Consider the following 12,939-nt stretch of genomic DNA (forward strand, 5'->3'; position numbering starts at 1 on the left):
GCACAATTCATGTGAGCTGCTTTATGTAACACAATATGCTTCAAATGCACCCAATGCACCACGGAAACTATGCAAGGGAAGCCAAGAAACCTCTGTACAATAGCACAAACAGAGACAAACAGTCTGTAAAGGACAGCACACTTGGTTATCAGTGAGGGAACATTCTGCATCCCCTTTGTTTCTGTTTTTCCCATCCTGATCATCAAGGGAGATCTCCAAACATGCCATCAAAAGATGAGCCTGGGAGCAAAAATTCATACCTGCAGTGGATCCTGGAAAACAGGAGGTGCTGGTTTTACAGTGCATAGGAATTTTCTCCAGCCGCCCCTCGGTGGTCCAGAGAGAATCACCACACTTTCTTTTCTTCCCTAACCACCACTGGGGTCTAAGCCACTTCTTCACCTCCTTCCTCTTTGATACTCCTGTCTGCTGCCCAAACACCACCCTGTTCTCTCAAATTGTATGAATCCAGGTAATTAAAAAAGTCATTCTCAACCAGCACTTGATGCAAACGTGGAAAGCGGAAAGTTCTCTTTTGCATGGCTTTTCCTGATGCATTGCTAGCTTAGTCCAACTCACTGCCTCTGCCTACAAACCATGCCTTGCTTATAGCCTCAGGTCTTTGCCAATCCTGCAGTCCAGTTGCAGTCGGCACACAAGGGCAGTGCAGGGAGAGGATTACTCTGTGGTGGTGCTGACTGTTTCCTATGAAAACCAACCCATTGCTCCACAGATGCCTGGGCCAGGTGCATTAGCAACTGGAAGCTTGGTTTGCAAGCAGAAGCTGGGTATCTCATTTGGCCTTTCTTTGTTCTGGTTCATTCCTGTGCAAAACAGAAATAAGACTTTGTTTCTGCTGTTGTGTCTCTTTGGATTTAGGGGGCAAATTCTGTCTGTTACTGGAGGTACAGCGGGACTTAGAACAGAAAGGTCTTACTCTGCTGGGTCTCTAGGTACGGCTATAACGCAGTTAGGAAAAGCAATTATTTTTTTCACCAGTGAGCAGGTGGCACATGCAACAACTGCTCTGGCAAAAAAATTCATCTGTCCCAGAAAACATGAGCAAACATGACAGAAGTGTAGCAACGCAACAGTTCAAGGTTTCAAAATGTTCACAGTCTTATGCTGGGTGAAAGGAAGAGAGAGGCAGAAAGAATGGAGTTGCACACTTCCAATCACAGCAAACCACCTAGGAGCAGGCACCCAAGGGCAGGTTTTGTTCAACCATGACTGAATGTCACTAGTGCAGCTCTGCCAGTCATTCTGCAGCCAGAGGGGATTTTGGAGCCCTGAATGGTTGAATATTGCAAATTTCAGAAATTTCTCTGCTCTACATTTTGCTTATGGCCTGATACTACTTTGTCCTGAATAGACAGGAGACCCCATCTTTTGGTTTCTTTCTCTGCCATGAAACCATGACCAGATACACCCAGAACAGTGGAGCTGCCAGGATAAAAGTGGTGCTTTATCTGAAGAAAGCTTGGTCACAGAATTTTGTCTGAAGGTGTCTGTCATCCTGGGAATCCCAGAGGTCATTTTTAGCCCTCTGGGATTAGGAAGGAGTTTTCCATCCTGTGGGAGGAATGTGGCTCAGGGGCTCCCTTGCTTCTGCAGTCATGTTGGGGTGATGGAATTTTGACAACTTTTCTCCAGAGTGTTTTCGTTTCTGTTCATCAGCTTGTTGGTGTGATAACATTAATCAGCACTTCTGTGGAAACAGTGCTTTTGGAGACGAACATTGTAATCAGGATGAAGAGACACTGATAAGTATTGCTAAAATTAAAGAGACTAAATTCAGCAGAATTACTTTCACTGGGAAAATGTATTTTGATCCATATCTGCCATTATCCACTAGCTCCATGCTAGCTTGACAAAGCCAGGCATGCTCACAGTCGGAGGGGGTGGCACCTCTGTGGGAGCCCTAGCAAAGTTGTTCCTCACACCTCACATTTTCCCAGTGGTAGTTTCCTCAGTGTGTCAGTGGTGTCCCTCTTACACTGTTATCTGGCCAGACACTTGCAGCAAGCAGCTTTGGCTCCCAGAGGGAAGACAGTCCAGAAACAGAAAACCCGGCTCATGCTTGTGCTGGAAGAACTGGCAGCTGCCCACTGCTTGCTGCAGCGCCCCTCATTCCAGACCCTGCTGCCTGTTGAAGAGCTTTGGGTTTTCTCCCTGGTGTTGTCAACCTCGTATGGTCCATAGTTGTACCAGGGCTCCCTGTGACATTGTCCCATCTGCAGGGTAGGGAGAGAAGTCTCGGGGTGACACCCGAATGCCCTTGAGACAAGAGATGCCATGTGCACATACTCCATTGACCTTGCTATCTGATCTCTTACCACCAGAGATGCATGCTATTAACTCCTTAGTGGAGGAAAGGCTTTTCCTAAGGCAGCCTCAGCCCTTCTTCCATCTCTCACAGCCTCTCAGACAGTGCCTGCCCCTCTCCGTTCATGGTGCCCAGTGTTTCTCAGCTCTTTGTAGGCAGGAGTGTCTCACTATAGAAAAGCAGCCACATTGGGCATGCCACATGGTCCTGCTCCTCATCCCCTTGAACTCTCTGGCCTGCTCACTGCTCTGCTGACCCTTCACCACACATCCCAGCAGCCTCATGCCCCACTCCATTCAGGGATGGGTAGTGGGAGACACCCTCCCAGTTTTGTTCATCTACCTTTTACTGCAGTCAAAAAAATCTCCCAATTTGGCATGCTGGTGACTTGCAGCATGTGACTGAGTGCAATGAGACCATGAACGTGTTTGAAGACAAAGGGCAAAACTGAAATCCCCTATTAATGCTTTCTTTTTTGAGGCTGCAAAGGTCTCTCAGTGGAAGGGGTTGTCTCTGTTTTCCCTCTGGCAGCTCTGTGCTTCAGGGTCTGATCTTTCCTGGATGTGTGTAAGCCTTGCTGGAGGCAGCAGCTACAGCTATGGGGGCTGGAAAAGGGCAGTTCTTTGCGCCCCCAGTTGCAATAGTACAAACTGGAGTGATAAATATTCAAATCCAGAGAATGATGCAAGGGTGTAATGTCAGTGTTAGTGTGACTAGAATCAGGTAATTTGTGCGTGAACGTGACTAAATATTAAAGGAAGATATCTATTTGCCCATAATCCTGTCATGGGTGAAGCATTTCAGAAGTATTTCATGGCCTATAAAACTGAAATACAAAGCCTAAAAGTATCACTTTCCACTGAAAAGTATGAAATGGCTCACACTGCCAATGCTGGGGCTGTAAAGCTGTGAGTGCACAGCTCTGGGGCATCCCAAGCCTTTGTTTTCCTACCCCTGCTCAGGAGAAGTGAGAGTTGCTTCAGCCTCCGTGAGTGGCTTCCTGCTTTACCACCTCTCCGGAAAGAGTGAGGAAAGCAGAGGAGAAAACAGATTTTCTTACTGCTGGGTATTACTGCTTATACTTCACACATTGCCACTTAATATTGTTAATGCAGTTCATACAACATAGGACAGATTTAATATGCAATTAATATAATTACTAGGTAATGGTTTATAATTTCCTGCATGTTCTTAGGGGTCTGAAAGCAAGCCCCAGGCTGGCAGAGCAGTAGTCCTACACAGCATGTCAGATCAATGATTACATTTCCTAATTTTTTTCCCTTCCTCAAGACTATTTGCCCAAAATGTTTGCTTCACTCTCAGTTGGAGGGCAGAAAGGGGAAGAAGGGAGCTGATTCCTTTTGTACTGTCAGAAACATGCCCCAGCCACTTCTTTTTTTGTGAGTTGATTAAATGGTGGCCTCTGGGCCCTCAGAAGTGAAAGACCTGCCTGGCCCTGGGTGGAGAAGTGGCTCCCCCCACTCGCCATGAACCATCCATTTGTGGGTGGGAAGATGTAGCTCAAAAGCGGGCATTTCAGGAGCATCTCAGGCATCAGAGACAACTCTCATCTTCCCACTACTGCTAATCAGTAATGATACCCAGAATACCCTCACCATATGAGGCACAGCACTGGCCTTCACCGTTATCAGCACTGCCCCCAACATCCCCACTCTTTTCTCGAGGCATAAAAAAGGGGATGATGTCAGCAGCCAGAGGAAAATAAGAAGATATGTTAGGAAATCTTTTTTCCCCATGGGGGCAGTCAAACATGGGCATGAAAGCCCAGAGAGGCTGTAGGATCTCCATGTGTGGAACCACTCAAACCACAGCTGGACATGGCCCTGAACAACATCATCCAAGCCTGACCACAATCCCTTCCCACCTCAATTATTCTGTGATTCTCTCTATTTCCAAGATCCAAAGGTTTGATAGAGAAAGTTTTCTGGAACTGATGACTGTCACTTACCCACCAGTAGGCCCAGGGCAGAGGCACAGAGCCGAGCATTTCTTTCATGGGAGTGGGCTGGCTCCAGATTTACCCCCATGACAGACACACTAATCTTTACACTGTGTTTTGTCTTCTGCTAGTTTAATATTCAGGACTGGAAGGCAGTGGAGACAGGATTGATCACTTGGTACTTTAGCAGTGATTATTATGAATTCATTCATTTAAACTAATCTTAAATTTATTTTTCTTGCTTTTGAAGGCTGCCTTTGGATAGTTTAATAACATTACTTCTAGTGACTGCAAAAATAAATATCTGACAGCTCTAGTTTAGCAATGTGTCATCTGTATGGATGTTTTCTGATGTATAATAATAAATACATGCTTGTTAGGAATATATGATCTATAAATCAAAATTTCCAAGGTCTTTGATTAATCTTTGTGAGTGGTGTAAGGAAGATTGCTTTCACCCTGTCACAAGCAATCCCTGCTCTGGGGTGTAGTAGCAACCACTGGCACTGAGGTCACAAACCAGTTTCTATTCAATCCCTTTTGTTTTCATTTCCCTATAACTTTCTGAGACATTCACCTCTGGGGCTAAAATTTTCCATGCTGAGCCTCTGCCTGAGGAGGGCTTTAGACAGCTGTATTTTGGGAGGGAGAGTACAGATGGCAGTAAGAGGCATTATTTTCCCCTCCCTCCTATGTCAAGGACAGCGGGATAACATTTGCAAAGTGGCATGAAAGTCCTCCTTCTCCCCAGAGAGATGGATACAACCCACAGCTGGAAGGAGCTGGCTGAGGCAGGCTTACAAGCACACAAAAAATATTATATCAAGCATGAACTCAAAGGAGTTGCATGGGAAGAAGCGCGGTATAGCCCCAGACCAAGACTCCATCCCTGCACAGAAAACGTCTATTCTCATCTGTGGGTTGCTCCACTCCCCGGGCATCATCCCCAATATGGGGATGGGGCAGGGGGCTGGGACATCTCCAAGAGAGCGTAAAAGTCTCAGAAAAATGCCTGGACCTCCCTGATACTAATAGGTTTTCTGTTTCTGTTTTACTGTAAGACCATGAGTATCCATGCCCTGTTCACAGCGCTTGAAAAACCTTTGAACTGGGGCTTTTGGAGCAATGAGTTTCCTGGAAGGAAGAAGCATTGTCTCTAGACTTGTCACTCCCTGCCTGGTTGTCTGCATGTTATAATGGATGGGACAGGGGTGTGAAGGAAAGACATGGAGCTTTCCAAAGCTGTATTTGCTTGGTGCCACACTACATGGCTTGTCTGCTGTGTGGCAAGAGAAGGTGGGGGGTATGGGGCAGGGATCTTGTGCTGTAAACATAGGTGCTGATGTAGCACAAAAGGAGGAAATGGGCATATATCTTGCTGTATGCAAGTCTGCCTGTGCATACAGATCAGGGCTGCAGCCTGGAGGTTTATCCAGATGAGCTCTTATTCCAGTGTCCTGCTCTCCCTTCCCCTGGGTATGTTGTTTCCACTAATGAAGGTCATGCTAATTAAGAAAAGCTCTTTGTAAAAGTTAGCTCTTGGTTTAGAAATGGCCCACCACACCTCCCAAGAGCATTCATTTCTTCAGAACTGTTTTAGATTTCTTTTTGCTTCTAACCTTCTTTTTGTGCTATGCTCTGAAAAAGCCTGGTTCAGCTTGGAAAAACCTGGCTGGCAGAGATGCCATCTTTGCTGATACCCCTGCTCTCTGCTGGCAAAGCAGTTGCAGTTTGATGTTTGTCTCCCTGCCTGTCCACTCCCCACAATTATCCCTGGTTAACAGTGCTGCTGTGCCACAGCCTCCCTGGTGTCATCTCCTCACTTGGAGGAGGTTAAATAGCACAAGCAGCTGAGGATGCATGGATGTGCACCAAAGAAGGAAAATGGAAAGAATTCATTTTTATGGTTTATTACGTACAGTGACATACTGAGGCCTGCCTAGAAAAGCTGGAACAGCTGGCTTTTAGATAACTTCAGTCATTTTAAGGCCACCTTTTTGCAGAGTTTAGTAGCCTGTTTTAATTCTTGATGGTCTGTCAGGTGGAGGCCATTGGCTGCTCTGTTGTATAGCATCAGGTGGTTGGTCCAGGTGGACTCCTTGATAAGCTGGTGGGAACATACCTGTGGTGTCTCTAGTCCAATGCGTGCCTTAGTGAGAAGTTTGACCACATATACAAAGTGCATGTGATTCCTGACTCTATCCATTTCTAGCATTTATGGCTACCTGTACAGTGCAAGAACTGCAGCAGATCCAGTTGCAGCCCATAGTAACATGTATCTGATGACCAGCCATCTCTTAGGGAGACCTCCTGATTCAGTGCCATGTAGGCAGATTGGGTTAGAGGGTAGGTACCAAAAAACCTCCAGTGGTGCCCAGCATGTTTATGACCATGGATTAGAGCTCCTGGAATCCTGAGTGACCACACAGCATGTTTTCTTCTACAGCATTAGGTTTGCCAGTTCAGATGAGAAGATGTGATATCTTCAGACATGGATTTAGCAAGACAATAAAAAAAATCTGCGTAAAACCCTACACTTTTTGCAATAGAATTGTGCTTTTAGCTAAACTCTAGCCTTAGCTTAAAGTGTAGTGAGGTCTTCTGGATTAAACTTGCCTTTTCAAGCCCATATAGTTATTCTTTGTGGTCTAAGCTCTTAAGGTTGCCAAAAGTGTAAGGATTCTGGTTTAAAAACATCCAAGCAATTTTATGTCTGTGCTTCCAGTGTATCTGGAAGCAGTGACAGATTCTTAATAATTTCAACTCTGTTGCAGAGCTAAACTGTAGTGTGATCCTGCTAAAGCTTCCTATCTGCCTGGAAATGAGTCAACTGGTGCTATGACAAGCATGGGAGCAGCCGGTGTGTTCTTGGCGTCAGCTGGAGTGTCTCTACAGAATGAACATATGTTCTCCAGTGCAGCCACTTCATTCGCTGTTCCCTTGTTAACTTTTATGATATGATTTTTTTCCCCCCTTAATTAAGAACTTTGACTTTTTGAGAGGTTTTTTAATTTTCCCTTATCTGTGGGGGCGGGGAAGGGCAGATGCTAGGGGTCAGAAGCTTTCATTGATGAAACTAATGAGATTTTTCATGTCCTACCTAAGAAGGAAATTGGAATAAAGACACTAGTAACTCAAGCAATGTTCTGAAAGATCTTAATGATTGGCAGGTTGTTAAATTTGCATCCCTGCTATCTGGTAAAAAGAGAGGAAAATTAGATGGAGTTACATTAGGCTGGTGAATAAATCTCTAAAGACTGCAGAGTCCTCAGTTTAGCTCAGAAATGTTCTGCAAACTTGGTGGTGGCACTGGGTGTTGCAGGGGACTAGATCTACCAGGCACATTAGTAAGAAATCATAATAAAGAACAGAATTAGTTGGGACATGGCAATAAGAAATGGAGTTGTGATGAAGCTAGAAGGAAAACATATTAATAAATGTTTTAAAAGGTAGAGGAGGAATAAATGCTTATTTTCTCCATGGTGAGAGCTTGCCTGTGGAATCTCCTGCATGTCTTTGAAACAATCTAGGAGAAGGTGGCCACCCTTGCTTCTGATACAGACCTGTTCTGGATGGTCCAAACTGACTGAGGAGCTGCAGAATGATCTTTCAAATAAAACTCACTTTATTTAACTGCAAAATTATGTCTGTGCATGGGGGGAGCCTTCAATATGCTTATGTGCTGTTTGTCTCTAAATTATCATGTACCATTTACAAAGAGGATCTGAGGATTTGTGAGGCATTGTGTATAGTGCTCTGAAAACATCAATTCACAGCTCAGCATGGTCAAAAAGCCAAATGGGATGTGAGTAATTATTAGGAAAGATATCCAGAGAAAAACAGACAACATCATTGTTCTGCTGTATAAACCCCACGTGCCTCAGACTTGCACATGGCATGAAGCTTTGTGCACTCTGTCTCAGAGAATATTATGGGAGCAATGAAGGGACAAGAAGAGGGGATCTGGGAACCAAGGTATGGGTAAATGCTCTTTAAGAAGAGTTGACCAGAAAGGAAACAACTGAAAGGGCTGTAATCAAGTCCCCCATGTTCATGAATAAGAGTGAGAGCAGGGAAACAGTAGATGCTGCTTCTCATAACTGAAAAATGTTCAAAGATTTTTTAAAAAGCAATATTAAACCTGACTGAAGGAAAGATCCTTTTGCAGCGATCTTTCATTGCATAATGAAGCTGTGGAGCTCCCTGCCAGAAGATGCTGAACAGACTAAAAATCTAAATGAGAGAAAGCTTAAAAAAAAAAAAATTAGAAAACTCTTCCAGAGTTAATCTGTCAAAGGTTGTTTAACACGATAATAGCTACTATGGCCTACACTGTGGGCTAAGATGCTGGGCAAATATGGCAAGGAAGAGGTGGTTGTGTGGTGTCTCCCTTAGAATTGTCCCTGACAGCATGTGATCACACAAAGTGCAGACAGATGTATGACGACTATGTCTGGTCTGTATACCTGCTGAAAGAATAACTTTTCTCCTTGTGTATTTTCCTTCCTCCCATTGAGTTTTCAGGCTGTTCAGAGACAGGCTGTGTCACTATATGAATTTACAGAAATAAGGATGTTGGAAACCTATTTTGGTTGGACTCTCCATTTTAATCCCTCCAAAGGATAATGACAATGTAACATACAAGGACAGGTGACAGTCAGATATTTGCAGTATATTTGAGACAATAAAATCTATTTTGTTCTACATAATCTCAAGAGCCCAAGTACAAGGTGTCTTGCAGTCAGCATTTTCCATGTGCCCCTGAATGACTTGGAACAAGAATGTGAAATGTGATTTAACAGTTTCAAAGCTTGTCCTCAAAACTGGTGGCATTTTGATCGCGTGGGATCGCATCGCGTGTATTTTTTCCTGAGCCTGGGTATCTTCTGGAGTGAAAGCACTTTGCACATTGTGAGTTACTCTAGCAGTGATTGCTTTCACTGCTAGAGTGAAAGTGTGAAAATTTCTTTTTATTTCTACCACTTGCTAATCCTGTTTTGGCTGGTGCAGCCCGTGCAAAGAGCTCTCTCCATGGGATGTGTTACTCAGAAATGATCCGTACTATTGCTGGGATTCAGGAAGAGCTTTGATCTGTTTTATGAAGTGCTTCACTTGCAAAGCAAACCTGGTGAGCATTTGCTGTCTGCCAATTTGGTGGAAAGGAGAAAAAACTTAGCTCTTTTATTTTATCCCTTTGCCTGACGTCCACAATTTTGCCTCTTGTATATTTACTAGTCTTCAACCTGAGAAGTTTTAAAAGTCGATATTTCTCAGAACAAGCTAAACTCCCATGGCTGAGCATCAGGTGAATAAGTTGGGGATGCTTCCCAGACTGTCCCTGCTCTTCGTAGTGGGTGGCGGTTGAGCCAGGAGTGCATACAGAGATCGAATGAGTTATTTGGCTGTTTAAAGAGGAAATTGGGAAAAGGATGGAGCTGGCTGGTGAGCTCAGAAATGAACCACATAGGAGCTGCTGTATCATTCAGTGTCCAGCACCAGCTGCTTCAAAAGGAAGGTCGAGTTTGCAGCTGTGGACTCCAGCAACTTCTACAGTCTGGGAGAAGCCAAGTTTGTGGGAGGGCTTTCAAAAGATGGGGACTTGTGTACCTCTGAGGGAAGCAATTGCCCTTTTAATCCCTTGGATGGGCAGCAGCTGAAATCAGATTGCTTAGTGCTTTCGGCTGTGGTTTAAGGAATTTGGTCTCAGTTTGTACAGGCTACCTGTCATCTTCTGGATGCGTGATTGTATTCACTGGTCTACGTATAGCACAACATTGCTCTGTCAGGGAAGAGTCCAGCCCTGTTTCTGGAACAAGACAGACAGTGGTGGTGGCTTGTCCAACTTGGCCTGGCAATGAACTGCTCTTTGTAGTGCAGGCAGGGCAGTTTAGCAGCTCCGCTACCATCCGTAGTCACATGCCCCGTGTCCGTAGTCACCTGCTCCATTCCTGGCTTCTGTAAGCAGGGCTGCTGGGAAGGCAATGAGCCTGGGGCCCAGGATGTGGAAGACAACCCCAGGGAGGGTAGAAGATGTGTGGACTTGGTTCTCTGAGAAACAGGAAGACCAGGACTGCTAGGGGTAAGCCAGCTGGTGCACTGGGTCTTTATTTACTGTGCCCTTTCCTTCTGTATGCTGTGTACTGGCTACTGACAAACAAATCCATGACTAAGATAGATACTGCAGTGATTGGTTAGGGTGGCAGGTAGCATGTCTTTTTACTGAACGTCAGCATGGACAACAAAGTCCTGGCAGACCCGCAGAGAAAGGGAGACTGTTTGTACTGCACAAGGTGGGGAGAGAGATGAGGGGATAGGCTGGGAAAGAACAGGGAGAGGATTTTGTGTGGGAAGCAAAGGAAGGGTCTGGCTTTGAGGTGAAGGCGAGGAAAGAGAGCTGGGAAAAGAGCATATGGGAAGAGGAAGAGACTGGGTTACACAGCCTAGTTGGGAGGGAGGCTAGGATGGCTTGAGAAAAGAGGCTGAATCAAAGTATCACAGAGAGAGATAAAATAAGAGGAGACAAGCCATGTAGAGGTGAGAGTAGGTGAGCCTGTGCCACTTCAAATGTGTTTTTTCTCACCATAAACCTGAAAGGGAATCCCTGTTTCATTCTCTGGAGCCGACTCCCTATTATAGCTTCCATTTGATAAAATGGGAATAACACCTTGGTTAGTAGTGGTGTGGTGAAAACAGGTGCATTTGTGTGGTGAAGGACTGTAATGACAAGCTCTAGAGCTGGGGGAAACGAGCAAATTTGCCTGCAAAGTAGGCTTTGTGCTATGTGATAAGTAGCATCTAAAATTGTGGATGATGCAGAATGTTGAATTTTAAAGTAGATGAGAGACCTTCATTTGTCTGGTCTGAACAAAACAAAAATCCTGTGGACAAAGAAATGTTTTATAAAAAAAACCCTAAAACCATCTAATACACAGAGGAGGTGGTGACTTAGTGATGGACAGACTTGCAGATTCATTTCTGGGGACTTTTTTAGTTGTACTTTGAACTGGGAGAGATGCCAAGAGTCATAGCACCTCTTTCCATAAGCTTTGTTAGAAATGTAACTTAAAATATGCTCTAGGTATAAGAAAGGTTAAATACTTTTAAAATATCTAAATATCTCTTATCTTCATGGTACAATAGTTTATTATCAAGTCCTGTGCCTGGAGACAGAGGAACAAATTGTGCTGTTTCTGCTTTTCTGTTGATGGACTTTGATTTCTGTCTGGTAGCTGTTCCATATGGCTTATTACTTTTACTACCTTTTCCATATTAATAACATCCTTGCTTTTCTGACATATATTTCTTAGAGCTGTCAATTCCTCTTACCCTCATCAGTGAACAAGTCTGGCAAACATGTTTATGCACTGGATCAGATGCCAGTCCTCCAGAGCAAAATGAAACTAAAGTTACCACAGCTGGGTGTCTAAATCTGCTGACACTGCATTCCCTTGGGAACAAACTGATTTACTCGGTCTATATAGAGCCTTGTGAAGCACAGCACTGAGCCCAGGTTAGGAAATGGACAAGGCAGGAGCGAAGCATGATGCTGTGTGGTAGGTAGAAAAGAGACTTCAAATGAGAGCCCAATCTCAGTGGCACAGAGGAAAGGATTCCTCAGTTCCCCTTTGGAGTTAACAGATGAAATGTACCCAAGGGCAAAGGCAATTACTCCCAGACACATTTGGATTTTAGACTACTCTTACACTTTGTTAATGGTCTAGGCTCTTTCTAGCACTGAATTGTGAAATCTTTGCAGACATAATTCTAATAGAGTTTCTTTACAGTACAGCCATTATGGTGATTGATATGGACAAATGTGATCTTGAAAGAGCAATAATGAGAAAATATAGCTCAATACTAAAGCAAATGCATTTTGAGAATCAATTTTTGAAATGAGAATTGCAAGAAAAATCATGAAAGTGTCTGTCTTTGTCCCTGGCTCTCTCATTTTTGTCTGGCTTCTGTTCTGCAAAACTTTTAGCGGTGTCCTCAACTGCACTGACGTGGATTATTACCCTCTCAGAAGGCTGTACTGTGACAGATGTGCTTACCTGCTTATACCAAAAGGCTGGAAGTTAAAGTATATTTCGCTGTCTAGTATCTTTTTAGAGGAAGTGAAAATGTTCTGGAACACGTTTAGCAGTATCAAGAGGAAAATGTGAATCCATTATGGGGACATAGATAAAAACTTCTCACTGAAAATTTGCGTAAGCAAAAGAGTAGAGAGCAGATACTTTACAGAAAAGCAAAACGGGCAGAGTTAGACTGAACTGTGGGTCTGACCCAGCAAACGAGTTTGCAAACACATTTTCCAAGTATTCACTTGGTGCTATAAACAACCAGTGCAGAAGAGAAGTATGTGACCAGTTCTTTGTAAATCTTTGTAAGCAGGGAACTGATCTGTAGCAATTTTCTCATTTATCACCAGCTTCTTTCCAAACTTCACTACCTCTGAAAGTTTGCTAACCTCAGACTGCTTTTCCTCCAGTGCTGAGTTACATGAGAAGGAATGTGGTGGTTTTTACTGATATTTGCGCAAGATGAAACCATTGTTACAGGCTTGGTGAAAATGTCAAGCTCTTCCCTTCTCCTGGAGTTTCTGACAGCTCCTGCCGTACAGGCTGCACTCCCCTCTGCTGGAGGGAAACTCGGT

The sequence above is a fragment of the Aptenodytes patagonicus genome, chromosome 3, assembly GCF_965638725.1.
Source record: "Aptenodytes patagonicus chromosome 3, bAptPat1.pri.cur, whole genome shotgun sequence".
Lineage (NCBI taxonomy): Eukaryota > Metazoa > Chordata > Aves > Sphenisciformes > Spheniscidae > Aptenodytes > Aptenodytes patagonicus.